Source organism: Hemicordylus capensis, chromosome 3 (genome assembly GCF_027244095.1).
Source record: "Hemicordylus capensis ecotype Gifberg chromosome 3, rHemCap1.1.pri, whole genome shotgun sequence".
Lineage (NCBI taxonomy): Eukaryota > Metazoa > Chordata > Lepidosauria > Squamata > Cordylidae > Hemicordylus > Hemicordylus capensis.
The window spans coordinates 264,764,553-264,785,685 of record NC_069659.1 but is presented as its reverse complement, the minus strand read 5'-3'; positions in this window follow the sequence as shown (position 1 = coordinate 264,785,685).

Here is a 21,133-nt window from a genome sequence, read left to right as displayed (position 1 = left end):
CCCAAACTCTTCCCACTAGAGTAAAGCTTCCCTGCAGAAAAGATTACCAATGTGGCCAAAAGCCCTCCCCTGTCCACATAAGACCAATTCCAAAACAGTCTTAATGTTGTTTTTCAAAAGGATACCACTGTGAGAGGTATTTGCTTCTATTTCAGTGACATGAGCATATGCCTCATACAAACTCCGGTTTCAATGTCTCGCAGTATTTGTCTTTTACTAACCACAAGGCTCATGGAATTCCTCTAGTTTTCCATGTTCCTACAGCTCAATATGTTTTCAATTATTTTCCTGGCAGAGTTAAAGAAAGGGGTTTTGATAGTCTACGGCCATTATGTCAGGAGCATATAAATGTGTCTTTTAGAACGATACTAATGCCGCTTTCTTACTGTCTGATATAGCAGTAATTTCTAAAATAAAAGGCCAGACTACTCTTCTGAGTGCCGAAGCGGAAGCAAGGAGACAGAAGCAGTGCCCCTCATCCTTGTGGGCATTGTCAATATTCCTGGATTCCTGCCTCCCACTGAGGGAGTCCAGCTGAACCTGTAACTGGACCAAATATTTATTATTTTTCCTGAACAGAAATAGAATGTAAGCCATTATTTGTAAGTCTCTGTTGAACCGGAGCCAAAAGAGAACCTAAAAAAGAAAGTCAGATTACTTGTTCAGAAAAAGAATTTCCCTTTAAAAATGCTGGTGGCACATTCATGGGTTCCAACCAGAATGAACTATGAGCCCATTAAAGCGAATATCTGGAAAGATGGTTAAGTGTACTGGATTTATACAGGCTTCTGTATTTAGCCATCCTGGGAATCAGCAAGCAGGATGGAGATCTGCTCCTTTCAGGCTACAATCCACTGTAGTAGACTGTGAAAATAAACATTCTGGTGGAAGAGCAGAGAGAGAGGACAGCATCTATGTGAACTCTTGTGCTTCCCCTGTACCACAATGCTCAGCTTCTCTCTGTACCTGCTAACATTGTTATTAAAACCTGTACTGTACCCTGACAATATCAGGCCATTAAAAACTGCAGATTGCTTTCCGTCATCACCTGGAGATTGATTCCAATTCCTGGGGACTCCAGGCCTGGAAGGTTGGCAACCCTATTGGAGGTACATTTATTTAATCAACAGTGAGTACAACAGTGTCCCAGTGTCCAGGTTCTGAAGTAGGCAGTTACAACAAATAAGGGATGAATTAATGAGGTAATGGATTCCCCTTCAAGTTTTCCCTTCAAGTGATATTTTCCCGCATTATGTAATAAGTCAGTATTAACATTTTCCCTATATTCTTCCTTCCATTTAAGTGGATGCAGCCAACCATTTGTTTGGTAAATAATCCTCCTTACTACACGACAAGAAAATACAGATATCCAAGCTCCCTCAGAGTAAGAGAAATACAATACAACGAATACAACAAATACAGGTGAAACTCGGAAAATTAGAATATCGTGCAAAAGTCCATTAATTTCAGTAATGCAAATTAAAAGGTGAAACTGATATATGAGACAGACGCATTACATGCAAAGCGAGATAAGTCAAGCCTTAATTTGTTAGAATTGTGATGATCATGGCGTACAGCTCATGAAAACCCCAAATCCACAATCTCAGAAAATTAGAATATTACATGGAACCAAGAAGACAAGGATTGAAGAATAGAACAATATCGGACCTCTGAAAAGTATACAGTGTACTGTGCTTGATTGGCCAGCAAACTCGCCTGACCTGACCCCATAGAGAATCTATGGGGCATTGCCAAGAGAAGGATGAGAGACATGAGACCAAACAATGCAGAATTGCTGAAGGCCGCTAATGAAGCATCCTGGTCTTCCATAATACCTCATCAGTGCCACAGGCTGATAGCATCCATGCCACGCCGCATTGAGGCAGTAATTGCTGCAAAAGGGGCCCAAACCAAGTACTGAATACATATGCATGCTTATACTTTTCAGAGGTCCAATATTGTTCTATTCTACAATCCTTGTCTTCTTGGTTCCATGTAATATTCTAATTTTCTGGGATTGTGGATTTGGGGTTTTCATGAGCTGTACGCCATGATCATCACAATTCTAACAAATTAAGGCTTGACTTATCTCGCTTTGCATGTAATGCGTCTGTCTCATATATCAGTTTCACCTTTTAATTTGCATTACTGAAATTAATGGACTTTTGCACGATATTCTAATTTTCCGAGTTTCACCTGTATTTATATACTGCTTTTCAACAAAAGTTCCCAAAGTGGTTTACATAGATGTAAATAAATAAATAAAAATTGTGTGTCATTTGTATGGGCACATAGTTTTATCAGCTGTTCAAATAGTGTACTATGGCCACATCTTGCTCACTGGATTCTTTGAAAACCATAAATTCTGACTCACATGAGAATGCCCTGAAAAGTTAAGATTCCACCTTAGGAGTTTTAGGACCTGTTAGACCAGTAAGTCTCTGATCTCCTGCATACAAATACTGAATGTAAAGAACATCTACAGAATAAAAGCCACCTTGGTTACCTTCCAGACTTGTGCTGAATGGAGAATCGGAGGAGCTGACGTAATGGAACACAGTAAGAGTTAATACTAAAAGAAGAAACGGAAAAGTGGATTAAAAAAATAATCTAGCCATTTGGATTATTATGCTTCCAGATACCAGGAAATAGCTTGGAAATTGCTTTCAGGTATCATGTTTAGTAAAATTGCTTTCCTGTATCATGTTTACTAAAATGCAGAGTTATTATCACCTACCGGGGGTAACCGGAGATAGATCGTAGTGTTTGTAACATAAGAATTATCGATGGAGTAGTGAGTTAAATGTAAGCTAACATACAGTGCTTGAGTGTGCTTTTGCTTGCAGGTGCATACAAGCATCCTATGAACTTAACTGTAAAATGTAGGGCGATTATGACTTGAATATAAGGATTAGAGTTTACGAAGCATAACAGCACTGAGTCACTTTCATACTGTTTTATCTCCCATTTAACTGATTTCAGGTCAGGTTCTATATCCGTACCAAGAAAGACTCCAATATCTTTTCCATTTTCTAAATTATATTTTATGGCTCTTGCTAAGAACAATCAGGTGTACAACTGAAAAATCTGACCTGCAATAAAGACCAATAAGCATTTCATTCATTCTGCCTCTGCTTTAAGGAGAACACTGCAAGGGCACTGCATTCGATACACTTTAAACAAAAATCAGATAGTACATGCTTAATCTTAATACATTTCTTTTTATCCCTGATACACAAAGTTGCTGTTCTTTGCTGTAACTTTGGGATTTTAAATGGGTTTAAACCTTAACAGACCTCTTATGAAGCAGATTCATATAAGCATCTTGACTCTACAGCTGAGGTTGGTGGTGGACCACATGTTTTGCATTAATAAGGCCCCAGGTTCAGTCTCCAGGATCTCTAGCTAAAATAATCTCAGATGGTAGAGAGTGGGCAAGACCTCAATCTGAAACCTTGGAGAGTCATTACCAGTCAATGCAAACAGCACTGGGCTAGATGGACCAATGGCCGACATTCTATGGAAGCTGCCTAACCAGGAACACCTCTATTGAAAGTGATCCAGAGCTATTTCTGTGGCTATAAGGGCCAGGCACAACTTGCTTCCACTCACTTAAATCAAACAATCAACCACAAGTCCAAAAGGATGTCCATTCACCCCACCCCAGGTTTAGAGTTCAAATATACTTCAAAGGTACACCCATTATAGCATAACTCAACTTCATGTGCCATGATGCTGTGCTGGCAATGAAGGTATATAATTGCAAAGCTTTAAAAAAAACTGTTTAGCATTACTGTTTCACATTTGGGTGTTTGAGTACAGTATTTCATTAGGTCTGTTGCATAAGTGGATAGATTTGGCCCCACTCAGGTCCAATTTATGATCAAACACACAGAAAAATATCAATCATGTAGTTGGTGGCGAAATTAATACCATTGGGAGACAGTACATTTTATTCCTTGGTTTCTCCATCTTGTGATGTTTAGGAAATGCACCCAGTCTAAACTAGTTCTGTACTTGGATGGGAGATCTCTGAGGAGTCCTATGTCTACCACCTTAAGTTCCATTATAGAATGAATAAATAAATAAATGGTTCTAAATAATCAAGAAGCTGACATGCCCCTGAGCATAACATAGGCAATTCAGAACCGCCCACAATGCTGCAGGGCTCTAACATGCACACCACGTGCTGTGCAAGAGGACTGTGCTGGTACAACTCACTCTTGCATGACTGCAGGTTGCATACTGCTTACATTCGGAATAATGCAAATAGTGTGCAATCTGTGATTGCACAAGCAGAAGTTGTACCAGAACACTAGAATTCTTACCACTAGTGGCCTAAATAGCAGATGGGCAGGTGTGTAAACACCCACACTGAAAGAAGATAGAAATATGTGTCCCTATCAGCACTTAGAACATGAAGACTAATGTCGTTTGCATTTGGATTGCACAGATTAATGTGGATGCACTTCTGTATATGAAGTCCATTGGCAAGCAAGATCTGAAAGTCTGCTTATGTGTATTTCTCTGTGCTGGATGATAGTACAAACTGTTAGATAAATTCAGGGCTCCAGTGCCTGCCAAACTGAGCCTGATTTAAGTTGGGTAACTCATCATCTCTCTGAAAGATTTAAGTTGGGTAACTCATCATCCCTGTGATAAACACAACAGAAGGCCTTGGTGGTGGGGGGCGGGGGTGGAATAGAACATTTGGTACCAATTAACTGGAGAGAGGGGGTGTGTGCATTTAACAGGGGTTTGTTTTTTTTTACATTTCATACTTCTGATTTGTGCATTTTGTACTGTTTAAAAAATATCATAATATTGCTTATAGTTCCATTCTCTTCTATAGTACCATTCTATAGTACCATAAGTGAGAATATCACTTATGCCAGTGCAACAATGGAATTTCATTTGCAAAAGAAGGCAGCTTAATTCTAATGATAGCAAACAACCCAAACAGAATTTAAATGATGATGGAATGTAACGCGAAGGAATGGAATGTTATTGTTTCTCAACAAATTTTGAAAAAGTCCCTGGTCACAATCCATCTGGATGTTCTTCTGCACAAGCCCCATTTTAAAGAATGCAAACTGCACTAGCACACTGATATCACCATGTTCTTGTGCAGCTACCATTAATTGCATGGGATGTGTGCAAGAGAACTTCCTGGTGGAGTGTGCTTCTTTTTATTAGAGTTTACCTCAGCAAGCATGCAGATTTTTCCAAACTCCTTTCAGATTCTTTCACAATATTTTACTTGTTAAAGTAAAATGCAAAACCTCAGTTAAATGGGCCAGAGATTTGAATTTGTGAATGCCCAAATGCATGCAACTGTGGTTTTGCAGCAAAAGCAACCTGCGGTTTGACTCGCCAAACTCCAATTTGAGCCTTCAGTTTGTAGTGAGTTTTGCCACTGCAACCTGAGGTTTTTTGGCAGCAGCATTACATCCGAACATGGATGCCACCATAACCACACTTCTGTGCAGTTTCTGGAACCATAATCATAGAGAGGGAGGCCCAGACCTTCCCAGGATCGCACACGCTTGATGCCTGTGGTTTTCTCACTGGCTGCCTCTCTGAGCACTTGCCCCACCCTCCCATCTCAGACTCAGATCCAATAGCACGGCAACAGCAGTGCCACCACATCCCATCCCAAGCCTCTAACTCTGTCAGATGGGAAAGTCACATGGGGCATGCCCTCTTCCCACTCTATCCCTTGTTACCCACTCCTGGCAGTCAGAAGAGAAAGGGGACAAGATCGCAAGATAGGCACTATGTGCTTAGCTCTTTGGAAATGCTGCAATAAAGATGTATGTTCACAAGCACATGCAGTCACGGTGGCAACATAAACAGGGCAAGCCCATTAGATCACTGGAATGGCAACATATGGGATTGAGTTGAAAGGGCAGTCCCAAAGAGGAATTCTTGAATGGCTCTGCTCTATTTTTTGCACAAGTATGTTGGTGAAGGGCGGGGGGAATGCATGCAGTACCTAGGCTTCCTCATGAGAAGCACCAGGAAGCAGGACCAGCATTGCCTCCAGTGAAAGGAGAGATTCAACATGTCTAATAATGACAGACGCTGTTCCTGAGTGGGCCACTCACTTGTGAGAGTGTAAGGCCATGGGATACCCCTTCACAACTGATGAGAAGAACTGGGGACAGGGTGTCAGGCAGAATCAGTGATAGTGAGTGATGGCATCCCTTCTCTTACGGACCGCTTTCTCACAAGAATGTCAGGCCATGGAGACACGCATGTAGGCTGGACAGCAGATGCTGCCCAGACTGGCTGATCCATACAAGCAAGCCACAGAAACAGGTACTCCAGCAACACCTCTCTCTGTCTTTGTGACTGCCACTAAGATGCAGTCAAAGCATGCCCTCTGCCAGCCCATCCGTCCATTTGAATATGTCTGTCTTTATTTTTGTCTTGAACTGTGACCCAAATCTCCTGGCTTGCAGACAACCAGGGCTCTCTTATACCATGATTCCCCGCAGCAGCAGAACTGCATATTGGGCAATGCCCATCCAAACATAGGAAATTTGAATGAGAGTAAAGATATGTACCAGGTCCCAGTGTTTCCCCAGTCTGCCCACCCAGCTGTGCCTGGACACATGAAGCATCAAAATCTCCTTTGGTTGCATCAAAGGCTTCCCTGGAGAGGAGGGGGTTTCTGGGTAAAAGCTCTATCATTATCAGCATCCCCCTGCTGCCAGAAATTGTGCTTGTGTGAGAAGGTTTTGTTTTGGGGCTGTTACGAGGGCAGCAGTACAATCGCTGTCAGAAGAAGGGCTTGCATGGCATGGCATTGATAGGGATTTAAATGCCCTTTCCCTGCCAAGGGCAGGTGGACCCTTCTGAAAAGGCACAATCATGCTCGGCACACTCTCTAGAAGATCGTGGCCAATGGCTGCCGCCCTGGAAATGCCCTGATGCCTTGCCCACAGTCTGGCAACATGAGCACTATGGAGCTTGCTGGGATGTGGCTTTGGTGGACCAGGAAGAGGGAGGGCCTCCCCTGCTCTGAATAGGGAGGTTTCCGGACTACGACTGGACAAATGTCTGAGATGAGATTCACAGTTTGAAAAATTAACTGTGGGTTCAGCAACCTCCGGTTTCACGCTACATATGAATGCAGCCAGAATCTAGAGCTCTGAAGCCCTGGAGTGGACTGGCCATGCTCAGATGGTCTGACCCTTGTGGCTGGACCAAGAGATAAATAAAGGCTTCCTGTTTGAACTAAAGCTTTGCCTTAGTGTCAAGGTCATCTCAGTTGGTGTCAGCTGGACTGTGACTCTTGGCTTGCCTTCTGATCCTTGCTCCTCTTGTGTCAGTTCCACTTTGGCCCCTGGCTTGAGCACTGACTCTCTCAACTTGCTTCTTGATCCGGGTTGATCCTCATAGTTTAAACCTGTGGCTTTGCCTCTGATTTTTGCCTTGCTTCCTGACCCTGCTCTGTTTCCCAGTCCTGGTTCCCTGCTCCAGATTTTGGACCCTGAACCATCCTGAAAGGTAGTCATTCAGAGTAAAAGCAAAACCTGATTCTGAGGCTATTCAGAATTAGTTCAAAAAGTTCACAACACCAGATAGAACTTTTGTATTTACTTCTGTTCTAATGTTCTGAATTCAGTGGTGTGTGTTTCACCATAGATATCTAGTTCTTCTCATCCTTCATCTTGTTCTCATTTATTTCAAGCATCTCTCTGTTGGGATACTCAAGGCAAGAAACAGGGGCTGAAAGCTGACAGCTTTCTCACACAATGAGAATAACTAGAGCAGTGTCGCTTGCACAACCACTTGTTCTTAATCACATCAGGGCTGCCGCACAACTGGAACACTGCATGTCAGCATCATAAAATACAAAAGAACAATAACACTTAACTCCTAAATAAATATAAAGCTTAAACCAAAACAGGTCAATGATTCCTAATCAGGATTTAAAACAGCAGCAGTCAGACCTCATTTTTGAAAGGCTGAATCCAAAATAAAGCCTACTGGAAAATAACAGCTTCCCACTGAAAAGCAAGCAGAGATAAGGGTTCCCTTGGCAGGCATTCCAAATTTTGGGAACCACAACAGAAAATGTTCCTCCTCGTGCTCACCTGCCATATTTCTGACACTTTGCATTTGATTCTAAAATGCATATTTATCCCTTTCCTTCTACATCACTATCTAGTTTCTATGGTGGTGTTTTGTATTTATTCCTGGCTAGATGAGCATTGCATCCTGGGTGCTTTGATTTGTGACAAGCATGTCATTTTGGAACACAGGAACATGCTATATACCAAGTCTGACTTTTGGCCTGTTTAATTCAGCACTGGCTGTGGTTCTCCACAGTTTCAAATAAGTCAGCATCCACCTGCCTGGAGATGCCTGAGATCGAACCTGGGACCTTCTGCATGCAAAGCAGATGTTCCATTACTTGACATGTTGAAAATCTGTATTTCCCACTAACAGGTTCAGTGTTCTCTAATTAATATATTTATGGGAACTCTTGCTTTCATCAGCAGACATGGCAGTCACAGAAGCATTCACAGGTGAGACAATAAAACTCAAACTAAGACTTCATGTCATATTCAGGGCAGCGATGTTTCACCTACATGTTAGATGATATGACTAGTGATTCTGCTTCAGAAAATATCCCAATCAGTCTGAACCCAGCTGCTTTTGGTCTCACATATCCGGAGCTGTCCACGAGGCAAGCTGTGGCAATTTGCAGCTATGCCAAAATGACGGCTTAGCAGCCAGCTACAGTTCTGCAACTTTCTGTTTGAATGTCTCTAGTTTGAAGTTGAAAGCTAATGCGACTCCACACTGCTGAGTGAATCCCCATGCTGGCTGATGTACACTGGTGAATTAGATACCTTGCAGATGTGGTGAAAAACTGCATTAAACACTGAATTTAACCTGACTTTGCCCAGAAATATACCTGGGTGGTGGTTGTTTTCTGGACAGAGGGAATGTGAGAAGAATGAGCCACAGAAGTGCAGGACATAGGAGACAAGAAAGATACTGCTGGGTTGGAGGTCATAGGAAGAAGGGAAGACCTGGAGCAATTAGAGTTGCCACTTGTGTCCCTGGTCCTTCATCTCAGCCCAATTTGGTTTCTAAAGGCCAAATCAGAAGTGGCTTTAAACATCTTGTTTAGCCCTTGTTTGTGATTTTTTATTTTTTATTTTTTTGCTAAAATACAGCCATAGAAAGTCTTTCCCTAATCTAGATCCAGGAGTGGTCTTTTCACAAGGTGAGATGAAATGGCAGCCTCAGGCAGCAGGTTGTTGAAGCACCAGCTGTTCAGCAAGATGCCTCACCACTACTGCCACTGAACCAGCTTTTCAGGACTGATCTGACCCTTGCAAGGAGTACCTCTCCTAGAGATGACCCAAGGCATTTTGCTGCCTGAGTTGAAGAACAATATGACACCCTTCCATCTGTGGACTCAGCATTTTCAGGCCATGCTGTCAAGGAAGCAGTAAGGTGAAAACAGACTATGCCATCAAGCCCAGTAAGGGTGGCAGGGGCATTTCCAGGGTGCCTCAGCAGGGCAAGGAATGGAAAATGAACAGCAGTCTCCAGTGAGGTGAGGAAGGGCAGAAGCAGCAGGGAGGCCCATGGGGTGGTGCTTTGGTGGTAGGAGGCCAGCACTGGCTGCCCCCTCCTCATGCCCATGCCTGAAGCAACTGCCTCACTCTGCCTCATAAAAGGCCTCACCTCACACTCATGCCAAAGCTGCCAAGATGCAGAAGGCGCGAAGAGGAGGCTGCTGACAACCTTCTGTCCTCCAGCCCCTCACATTAGTTTTAAAGCTCGCAACAGTTGGTTTTGAAAGACAGCTGATCTCCACGGCATGGGACAAGGTAGCATTTGACACCTAGCTTCAGATGCTGCAATAGGCCACTTGGACTGTATTACAGGATAGTGGATTCCAAGGGTCATTAGTCTGGCCTTCTGTAGCAGAGTAATGCTTTAGTAATGCAGAGCTGTATTGTGAGCATACGGGCCCAATTTTTACCAATCCTCCTCCCCCTGGAAGTGCTCCCTGTGACTCAGAGGCAGTGGCGGTCTTACCCATGGACTTTGGGGCCAAAGTCCAGGGCCTTCACAACCCCCGGGGTTCCCCAAATCCTATTTAGTATGTCCCAGGTAGTGTGGTCATCCGGACAAGCATGATGATGCTTAGTTCGTAGGGGAGGGGGCCTCCAAAGACCCTTAGGTCCAGGCTCCAAAATTATCTAGCTGCACCTTTGCCCAGAGGTAGGTTCCTGAGGGCTGTGTGACTGTCAGAAATCCCCTCTTGTGCATATGGTGGGCAAGGAGATTGCCAAAAATTGTTCCTCCATGCATGGTGTGACTCTGCATTACTAAATGCTGGAGGAGGAGGGTATGCCAACAGGGCTCTCCGTTGAAAAAGAAGCATAAGGGAAACACCAGCAAGTAACAGTCTCTGGGAGGGATTATATGATCGTCTGAATTGTATTGCTGGGAAGGATTGTATGTTGGGCCCTCTCCCTTCTAAATATGAGAGCCACCACTTCAGAAAATTACTCTTTGCCCAGTTAGCAAGTAAAATGTACAGCTAGGCAGAACATTGCCTAATACAAATTATAATATGATACTATTAGGATCAAATCTCTTTATTTCGGTCAGTGACCAGCATGAGATTAAAACAAATGTAGAAGAGAAGACAATCAAACTGCTACTACAAACAATAAAACCAAATAAATTTTAAAAAGTCCTCCTGAACATAGATCAAGGTACTGCAAGTACTACTAAAAATACATAACTAAGAATAAAAGGAGACAGCAGTATTTCATACTTATGAGATTATTACATACAAATCAAAATTTAAACAGTTGATATTATTAGAAACAATGCAACCAAGCTAGGGGGCAAAAGGTTACTACAAAACAAAAGGCAAGTAATTATCTGGTTAAAGAGAATCAAGAATGATTCAGTATATGGTGGGGGGGGGGTGGACCTAGAAATATTATTTTGATGCTTGGAACAGTAGGAGCTGAACGCCTTTCAGAATGAAAGTATACAGAATGACAACAGCAGAGGCCAACTTTCAAGCCTATGTATAAACATAATTGTTTGGTTTGGGGTTTTGGACCTTTTGCTCCTCCAAACCTTATATTATTTCTTTTCATGCCCCCTGCCAAGATATAACATTTTTTCCTCTCTTTAAAATAAGCAGCGAGGGCAATGGCATGATGAACAAATTTCATTTCTTCTGTTCAGTTTTTTCCATCTCTAATACAGCCTCCAGCAGGCCAGATGGCACCAGTGCAATTGCTAGTAAGTCAATACATCTGGCTACATTCCTGAAATGACAAATCTGATGGATAGAACTCCAGCTCCTATACAAAGCCTCTTTTCAAAAGGCTCTCCCTGGTACTTGTCTGCTTGAAGCAAAACCTAATGTGTGAAAACAAAATAAAAATCGAGCTCTTTCACCACCTCATGCTCGTTTTTCATTTTCAGAGGCCTTTAAAAAAAAATTATTATTATTATTATTAACACAGCTCTTGTGCTGCCCAGGCTCTGCACCTCAGTCGGGTGAGAGCTTTCAGTTTGATGAGAGCTTTCAATTTAGCACACAGGAGACATGCTCTGTCCTGGGGACTCCTTGCTTTAAAATCATTGGGAGCTGCTAACACTTCAGAGCTAGTCATAATAACACAAGCTTCTGCTTTCTTCACTAAAGATGGCGTCACTGTGTAGGAAATTGTCAGCCAAAAAGGCAGCAATGAGGAATGCAAACATGCAGGGAGGCATTTTCCCTTTCAGCCTTGATGATCTTTCACCAAACAAATTATAAGTTACCGGTAGACATCATGTGTGACCTTGTGACTGCCTAGGAGAAGCAATCTTTCAGTAAGTCACAGGAGTTTGCTCTCTTAGGGAGTCAGTACACACCCGCAGAGATAAGATCCATGGGTTTCCAAACCATGATGGTATTACATTATCACACACTCCCCATTTCTGAGCAGCGAACTGTTCCCGTTTAATTTCTTTGAGATGAGAGAGCACTTGAAACCTACTGTGTCTTTGAAATATTTGCTGTATACAAGAATACATACACGCCGAATAGATTAGAAGCAAATAGGCGCTTCTCTATTAGGCAGCAAAGCCCCTGATGCTGTATACTTAGTCCCTTAAAGAAAGCTGTATGCAGCCTGCACTGCAGTTTCAGCTCACTCCAGGTAAAACCTTTCTTCTAAGCCCACTCTAGATGTCAGGTTGTGTGTTCCTATAGGTGGCATGTGCATGTTTTTACGTGGATAATTGCATGTGCATTTATTTTAAAAGCAAACCTGCATACAGCCCGCCCCCCTCAGATACAAGCTACAGCTAAGAAGTACACCACAGTATTTGCGTTGAACATAATGTGTAAATAACTATACACACATATAGTTCTGTAGGTGTATACACTGTATGCAGATTGCATGTATGTTAAATATAATATGTGAAGAGGAGGTTTATGTCTTGATTTCAAACTGTAAACAGGCTTTTGGCTATTCTCTCCACTCCCTATCCCATCTCCTGGAGAGTCTCCTTCTCCAGGCTTTGTTCGATCGCACATTCCAGAAGCTGAAGAGATATTTCTAGGTATCAGAACACCATGTCATGCCATTGATGAAAACAGAACTGATCATTCTGGTCTATTAGCCTCTCCCAGCAGCTGTAACGCCTGCCTGTAATGGATGGAAGCAGAAGAGAGAAGAGGAGGAAGTAAAGAAAAATAAAAAAGTCTTTTGGGGTGTGCCTCCTGAAATTCCAGTAATGCATATTAGAGAAGCAGGTCTGGTGCCTGTTAATAACTTATCCTTCTCACAGTTTTCAACTCTTATTTTAAGTTGTTTACGAGGGAGAAAGACACGCTGCCCAATAAATTCTTTGTTTTTGGAACTGCTTAAGGACAAGTGGAGTCTCACTGTTAACAACTGGAAGTCTCAGAGCTGAGTCTTATAATTTTAGAAATAGGATTTTTGGAACTGCAAAAACTTATTAGGCTGATCCTCGTGACCTCACTTGGGTAGGAGGAGCATCCAGTCAGGCTCCGAGCTCCATGCGTGCTCCTGAGAAATGGTCATCTGTCAGCAAAAATCAAGGACGGTGGGGGAGGAGGAGGAACAAATTGTCTGCTAGCCATAGTCTGTGTAGGAGGGCATCAGCCAACCCACATCCAGCACTGCATAGCTCATATATAGCATTGTGAGCAGAATTGTATAGGCAGTGGAACAAAAGCATGCCCTGCACTCTCCTACGCAGACTGCAGCTAGCTGGTGATCCCTTTCCCCTTCTTCCGTCTTGATTTTTGCTGACACATGACTTTTTCTCAGGAGCAGACACGGGGCTTGGAGTCTGGCTGGATGTCCCTACTACTAAGTCTGGCCATGAAAACCCATTCAGTATTAGATTAGGTCATCTGTTTCCCAGTACATGGAAGAAATTAGGCTCTCACTGCTTTTACCTTCCAAGCATAATTCCAAAGCATCACATGTATGTATGTATTCATTCGATTTATATACCGCCCTTCCAAAAATAGCTCAGGGTGGTTTACATCAAAATAAAAAACAATTAAAATCAATTAACAGTTAAAATCAAAAGTATAAAAACAGTATAAAACCAATTAACAGTTAAAACATTTAAGCAGTTAAAAACCCTGGAGAACCAGGCCGAACATTTACAACCATTTACGACCCTGGAAGGCCAGGCCAAACAGATAGGTTTTAAGGGCTCTCCTGAAGGCCATTAATGAACTCAGATTATGGCTTTCTTCTGGGAGCACATTCCACAGCCCAGGAGCAGCTACAAAGAAGGCCCACTTTTTAGTTGCCGCCAGACATACCAGTAGTAACTGGAGGTGGACCTCCTCAGATGACCTTAATGTGTGGTGGGGATCATGCAGAAGAAAGCACTCTCTAAGATAAATTGGACCTAAACCATTGTGCTGGTCTTTGACCATAATAAAGATTGATTGATTGATTGATTGATTGATTGATTGATTGACTTTAGCCATATTTGAGATCATGTATTTGAGAGCAACTTCTACAATTTACCATTCCCAGCATGTCAGAATTCCTGGTTACCACTAGTATTGCAAACAATACTCTCCCAATTTCATGAGGAGTGCTATCACAAAATTCCACTTGAACAACAGTTGTGTATTTGTGGAGCTAATTCAACTGGAAATCTGTCACTGTGTTTTGTACAGTTCCATACATCCAACTTCTAGGGAAATCATCATAGAGAATCTGTAAGCAAGATCCCCAGCATCAGAGATCTAGATTCTGTTTAGAACAGTCTGAGGCAAGTCTCACGATCAGTGAGACTCGCTGGAAGGGGGTTTGTGGGGAGAACGGGCTTAGCCCACTCTCCCCCTAGATGATTACTATTGCAGCCCTGGGCGGCTGGATCAGGCGCCCACACGACTGCCAGCTCCGTCACGAAGCTGAAGGGAGCTGCGGGGATTGGGGGCCATGCGGCCCCCAGAAGTTCCAGGATGCCCCGCGCAAGTGCACGGGGCATGCTGGAGAGACCCCTGAGCCCATGAGGTTGCTCCCAGCTTCCCAGCCGGGGGTCTCCTCATGTGTTGCCATGCTGTGGAGCTGTGCCACGGCAATACACAATCCAAAAAATAGGGTTAGCAGAGCACTCGCTCCACTAACCCCATTTAAGGGGACAGGTATTTAAGCGGGTTACCCACTATGGGGAAACCGGGCTCACCTTTGAGCCCGGTGGTTCCCACAGTCCATGGAAAGTGGGCTAAGCTCCCTTAGCCCACTTTCCACTGATCATGAGAATACCCTCTCTGTCTTTTAACCCAAATAAATATGGCTCATATAGAATTTCTAAATTTGCCATTATGCACAAAATAAGAAGACAGTATTGAAGCTAGTGTTCTGAATAGTAAAAATATTAATTGAATTTAATTATTTGATTCTCTCTATAGGAGAAAAACTATCACTTCTTGTTTGTATTATTGTGGCTTAAAGCTTAGTACTTTCTGAGCACTCTTGAGATGGTCCTTTTTGGATTAACAGTATGACTGATCAGAATTCACTATATGGCTACTAATTTTCAGTTTTGTGTTTCCAGTTGTCCTGATTTTGCCAGGACAATTGAGATCATCTCTGTCTTCTGAGTCAGAAACGTTTAGATGGGGAAAATATCCCAAACTGGCAAAGTACCAAGCCTGTCAATTTTCTCAGTTTGAGCTGGAGACATTTGATTATAGAACTTCCTTTCCAGTTTGAAATTTGATCTCTGACTTGTTTCAAGTCAGTTTCACCTTCACTGAATATTTCTCAAGGATGTTATTGGCAATAAAACTTTTGCAAGCGTTGATGTTTCTAGATCAAAGCAAAGCACCATGCAACACAGCAAACCCTTCCCCATGCTGACTAGTGTGTTGCAACACTGCAATCTTCTTCGAGATTGATAGTGCATTGCAAAACTGTTTTGCTTTAATATTGCAAGGTTAGATTTCACTTCTTACACTAAGCAGAATGAGGCATTCTTGACATGGATGCAAAGAGAGGGATATTTGTATTGAGGCATGGAGAGGCAGTTCTTCCATTCCATTGGCTGTTGTTCCTGCCTTCTCATGAGGCTCAGTGAGAGGTGGGAAAGCAAAGTATTTTATTAGGTGGCCATTTTATGCTTCTTAATTTGGAAAGTTGATGTGGCTGTGGGCACATCCACCCTCCTTTTAGTCTTATGGCTTTGGCTTTGGCCCTTTCATGGGGGCCATGAGGGAATTTTGCCTACCAACTTGATTGGTCCTTGTGGATGGATTTTTGCCCTCATCAGGATGGAGGCTTTTATTAACTAGTCACAACTTTGTGGTATGATTAGCAGAATGGCAGAAGAAAGCAGGGTTGTTAGGAACTGGGCATAGGGGCATCAGGCCCTCCCTTAAAGAGGGAGAGTTTATATTAAATATAATGCTTTGCTGGTGACTGTGCGGGGTCTCCAATCAAACATTTGGTGCTTTCCAGCTTAAACTCTGCAACAGGGGTAAAATGCTTCAGCTTGGCAGGATCATATTGAAAACAATCCCCAGAATCTCAAACTCCTTCAATTTGGAAAATACAGCTACTTTTCTACAATGGTCTTGAAATGTTGTAGCACTTTAATGCAAAGATAAAATCTAAAATTAGGCATCGGAAATGTCAACAGCACCTTGCGGTCAGTGCAAGGACTGCGGTGTCAAAACCCAGGAACTACAGAAGCACACTTAGCATGTCGTAGTGACTCTGCTGTAGGGTTTAATCTGGAAAGCACCCTTGTGACTTGAAGGGCTGGGACAAACCCCAGCTGAGCAGCTGGACTTTTGCCCTGGTCTCCTCTATTTTGCCCTCCCAGGGATTGCCTCACCTGTAGCTTACCTTGTGACCAGTCAGATTAGGGTTGAGGGATGTGCAGACTAGTATCCAACCTGCCCATATCCCAGCAGCAGAATGAAGTTAAGTTATAGTCTGCCATTCAGACTATAGTCTGCCATTCAGACTGGAGCCAGCATGGTATACTGGTTAGAGTGCTGGACTAAGAACGGGGAGACCTGAGTTCAAATCCCCATTCAGCCATGAAACTAGCTGGGTGACTCTGGGCCAGTCACTTCTCTCTCAGCCTACTTCACAGCGTTGTTGTTGTGAGGAGAAACTCAAGTATGTAGTACACTGCTCTGGGCTCCTTGGAGGAAGAGCGGGATATAAATGTAAAAAATAATAAAATAATAATAATAATTCAGCTACCTCACTGAGATAGATAGATAGGTAGATATCTAATAATTAATAAAATAAATAGTTGTTTATTATTGTAAAAGGTTGTAGCCAGGCAGTCCCAATTTTAACTCAAGTGTTAAAATTGACTGTTCATTGTTCTCAATGCAATATGATCAAAGAACTCTGCAAAACATCTGTTATTTTAGAAATGCCAAGCCTCTGCTACCAGACAACTCAAATTGTATATTTTTTACAAGCAGACTCTTCAGGAGTTACAAATTCAAAAGTTCAGACTAGAGAGTAAAATTTTAAATCCTCTGCTTAGATAAAGCATAGCAATACAAAACATCTCAATGCTTCCACTTCTTGCATAATTTTTATCTAAATATTAAAGTACTATTTGTGTTGTTTTCTTGACTTTACCTCCATAAAATACTTTCCAACCATTTCTGTTGTACAAATACTGGCTGATATGTGCCAAAGCATAAGGCAGAAGGTTCTGAACCACCCGTCCCACTATGGGCATCTGAAACACACACTGATATTGCTATGCAACGGGGCTATTCTGCTACTATTTACCATGGTGTGATCTTATGTTGTGACCAGTGTTCCCTGTAACAGGGATTCCCAGATGATGTTGACTACAACTGCCATAATCCGCAGCCAAAGGTCATTGAAGCTGGGGGTTATGGAAGTTGTAGTCAACAATGACTGGGGATCCCTGCTATAGAAGACTGGTTGTGACACAATTTGCATTGAGAATCCAAGATGTTGAACTGATTGTAGCACACAGCTGCATTTTAGGAACCATATTTAACTTAAATAATGGGCAATTCAGATGATATGTCTAATTTGCCCCTCCTACTGTGTGCTGAAGAGCATGAGCATGCCCATTCCATATTATCTCCCAGTGTGCCCTCCTTCAGCTGCATACTCACTTTGAGTTTGAGTAAATACGAAACACCTCTCACATACAATGTATATACCACATTAAAGCATTTAATACCACATTTAGGAGTGGTTCACACAAGCAGCCTCCACCACATAATTAGTTGAAGTAGAAAGGCATGGAGGGAACCAAGATGGCAACCTCATGTCACTCAATACATCCAACCAGGGCTGGTCAGATTTACTGTCCAACCATCCAATGTGATGGCAAACAAGTACTACAACAATGTGGGGAGGTTGTAAATAAATCAATAAGGTTGACAGGAAGGGATAGTAGAAATGAATGTGAAATAAGTGGAAATATGATAGAACGCAAAATGGAGAGACAGAAATGAAATTAATTCAGGTGGGGCTGAGAGAAATCAATGGGAGAAAAGGAAAGGAAATTTTTTTTTTAATTTGTTTGTTTGTTTGTTTTATAACGTTGTAGATTCTACAGTAATATCAGATGTCATTTGATTCTGCCGCTTCTTTCTAGGTTTCAACATCAATCGGATGATTTGTTGGTGAAGTTTTTACTCGAAGATAATGCACTCTGCATCTCTCATGTTGTAGCAAAATTTTGTTACATTGCAATTAGAATTCGTAGTTCATTGATTGATGCTTAAGTTAATGATTGAGTTAATGTTGAATGCTGGAATAATGTTTATTGTTTGTGTTGTATTTTTGTTTTGGCCATTGGCCGTAAATAATGTATCTATCTATCTATCTATCTATCTATCTATCTATCTATCTATCTATTGCATTTATAGACCACCCCATCCAAAGACTTTGAGCAGTGCACAACAAGTTTAAAAAGACTTGTTTAAAAAGTTTTAAAAAGTTTTAAAAGACTGCGCCCCTGGTGGCGCAGTGGTAAAACTGCTGCCCTGTAACCAGAAGGTTACAAGTTCGATCCTGACCAGGGGCTCAGGGTTGACTCAGCCTTCCATCCTTCCGAGGTCGGTAAAATGAGTACCAAGAATGTTGGGGGGCAATATGCTACATCATTGTAAACCGCTTAGAGAGCTTCCAGCTATAGAGCGGTATATAAATGTAAGTGCTATTGCTATTGCTATTGCTATAAAAACAGGGCATACTGGAGAGTCCCCTGAGCTGGGAGGCTGCTTTTAAGCCTCCTGGCTAGGAGACTACTTGTGAGTAGCTGCGGCTACTCACGATTAGAAAAATCGGGTTTGCGGAGCGCTCACTCCACAAACCCGGTTTAAAGGGAGGGGTAGTTTGGCGGGTTAACCGCCAGGAAGCCATCAGGCTCAACTGTGAGCCTGGTAGCTCCCACGATCAGGCGATATTGGGCTAGGCTCCCCTAGCCCGATTTCGCCTGATCGTGAGAATAGCCCCACTGTATATTCTTAATTCCTCATGACTTGTTTTTATTCTTGTAACCAGTCATACATATCCCATTTTACACTTGTTTTGGTTGCCGTGTTCTTAATCATCCATGTTATGATATCTAGCCTTTTAACCTTCTAATCCTTTATTGTGATGTTTCTTACAGCGCTTCTCTCATTGTATAAGACACAGTGGCTTTGCAAATTCTGTAGTTCGTTGTTATATAGTATTAGCAGTTATAGATATATCATAGTTCCATTGCAGGGCAGTTATTGGATAATAGTGATATTCTAGCTTGTGATATTATTTCCTTGCTCATGCCCTTGTATGCTTTTTTGCTCTTATTCTGGTCTTGGATCATAATAAAGATTGTATGATTGATTGATTGATTGATTGATTGAACTGGACAGACAAACTACCTGTCAATGGCACTTCCATCTTGTCTGGATTGAGTAGCATAAAAGTAGCAGCATAAAAAAGGCTTAGAGGGTACAGAATGATCCTAGGCATATTTGTTCAGAAGTAAATCCCATTCAGTCCAATGAAATACTTTAACCTAAAGGTGTAGCCTTAGGTAATCTCCTTCTGAATTTGCCAAGTTGCTCTGTTATGGGAAGAAGGGGAAGCTTACATTGAATACTGTGGCCAGTACTTAAGACAGTCTATACATGCTCAGAAAAAGTCTGCAATTTCATTATGCCTCTCTTGCATTTTCCAAGTACTCATAATCCTCCTGCAGGCTCTTCTGATTATGTAATCAATGGAGCAGTACTCCAAGTACTGCTGGAGCAACTCAATATACTCAGTGGAGCAGTACTCCATGTACTGCTGGTGCAACTCAATATACTCAGTGGAGCAGTACTCCATGTACTGCTGGAGCAACAAGATCAGAAACAGCAGACATTAGCAGCTTGCTACATCTCTTCCCCAAAAGCTTTGTTGCTGTCTGAAAAGAAAACCTAAGCAAATCCTGGAATGAGCAAATGGTCAAGGGAAAAAGTTCTTTCCACTTATTCTTTCCCATCTTGTGTCATTTGGAAGAGCTCAAAGCACACAACACAACTGGACAATGCAACTTTTGATTTGCTTAATTTCCATAATTTGTTAATAATTTGCATAATATAAGTTAGGCTGCCCAGATTTGGGGGACTGGAACATAGCAATCCTCTGCTGTGGGAAAGGGCTGGACAAAAAAAAGCTTACATTTATTTTAATGTACCGTAGAGTAAAAAGACTATGAAATATGTATACTAACCCAATTTCCACTCTTACTTTTAGCCATATTTGGAAACAGGGTTCCATTTCTACTTGTCACCACATTGTGCTTAACGTCCTGATGGGAAAAGGCACCCAAAGGAATAATTTTGCTTTGGAATACTTATCCATGTGGAGTTATGTGCCAAGATTAGAAGTGGAACATGCCAATTCAGAATAAATCTCCTAGCAGATTAAATCATCTTTCAGGAAACAGATGGATATTAGCCTGATAAGGATTATGCTCCTAGTTATGGTCGTAAAGGCAGAGATGAGAGTTGGTGAAAATATATTTCAGTCTAAAATTATCTTTAAAATCTACATAAACACTTTGAAAATATTAATAATAATGACTAACATTGGTTATGTGAGCATGAAAGCCAAGATTTGGAAATGGACAAAAAAAGTTATTTTCATTCTTTGAGACAATTCTATTATCAATAAATGAGCACCTACAAATCAATCTTTCATTGTTTAAATGCTTTTTTTGTTTATTTTACAAGGCAACATATTAGCTATTTTCAGAGATTGGCCACTGATAGTTTATAATGTCTTTCTGAAAACTTGTTTGATTTCTGTATGAAGAGGAATAGTGGGAACTAGCACTTAGCTCTGTCAATGAGGTACATTGCATGATTTGTGTGAAGTGCCTTACTGTGTTTTGCGGGGTGAGCGGGCTTAGCCAGCTCTCCCCTGCAGACGATCATACCTGCACCATCACGGAGCCAGTGGGGGCTGCAGGGATCGAGTGCCAGAAGTTCCAGGATGCCCCGTGCAAGCACACGAGGCATTCTGGAGAGACCCCCGAGGCCAGTAGGTTGGCTGCAGCCTCCCGGTCAGGGGTCTACTTGTGTGATGTCATG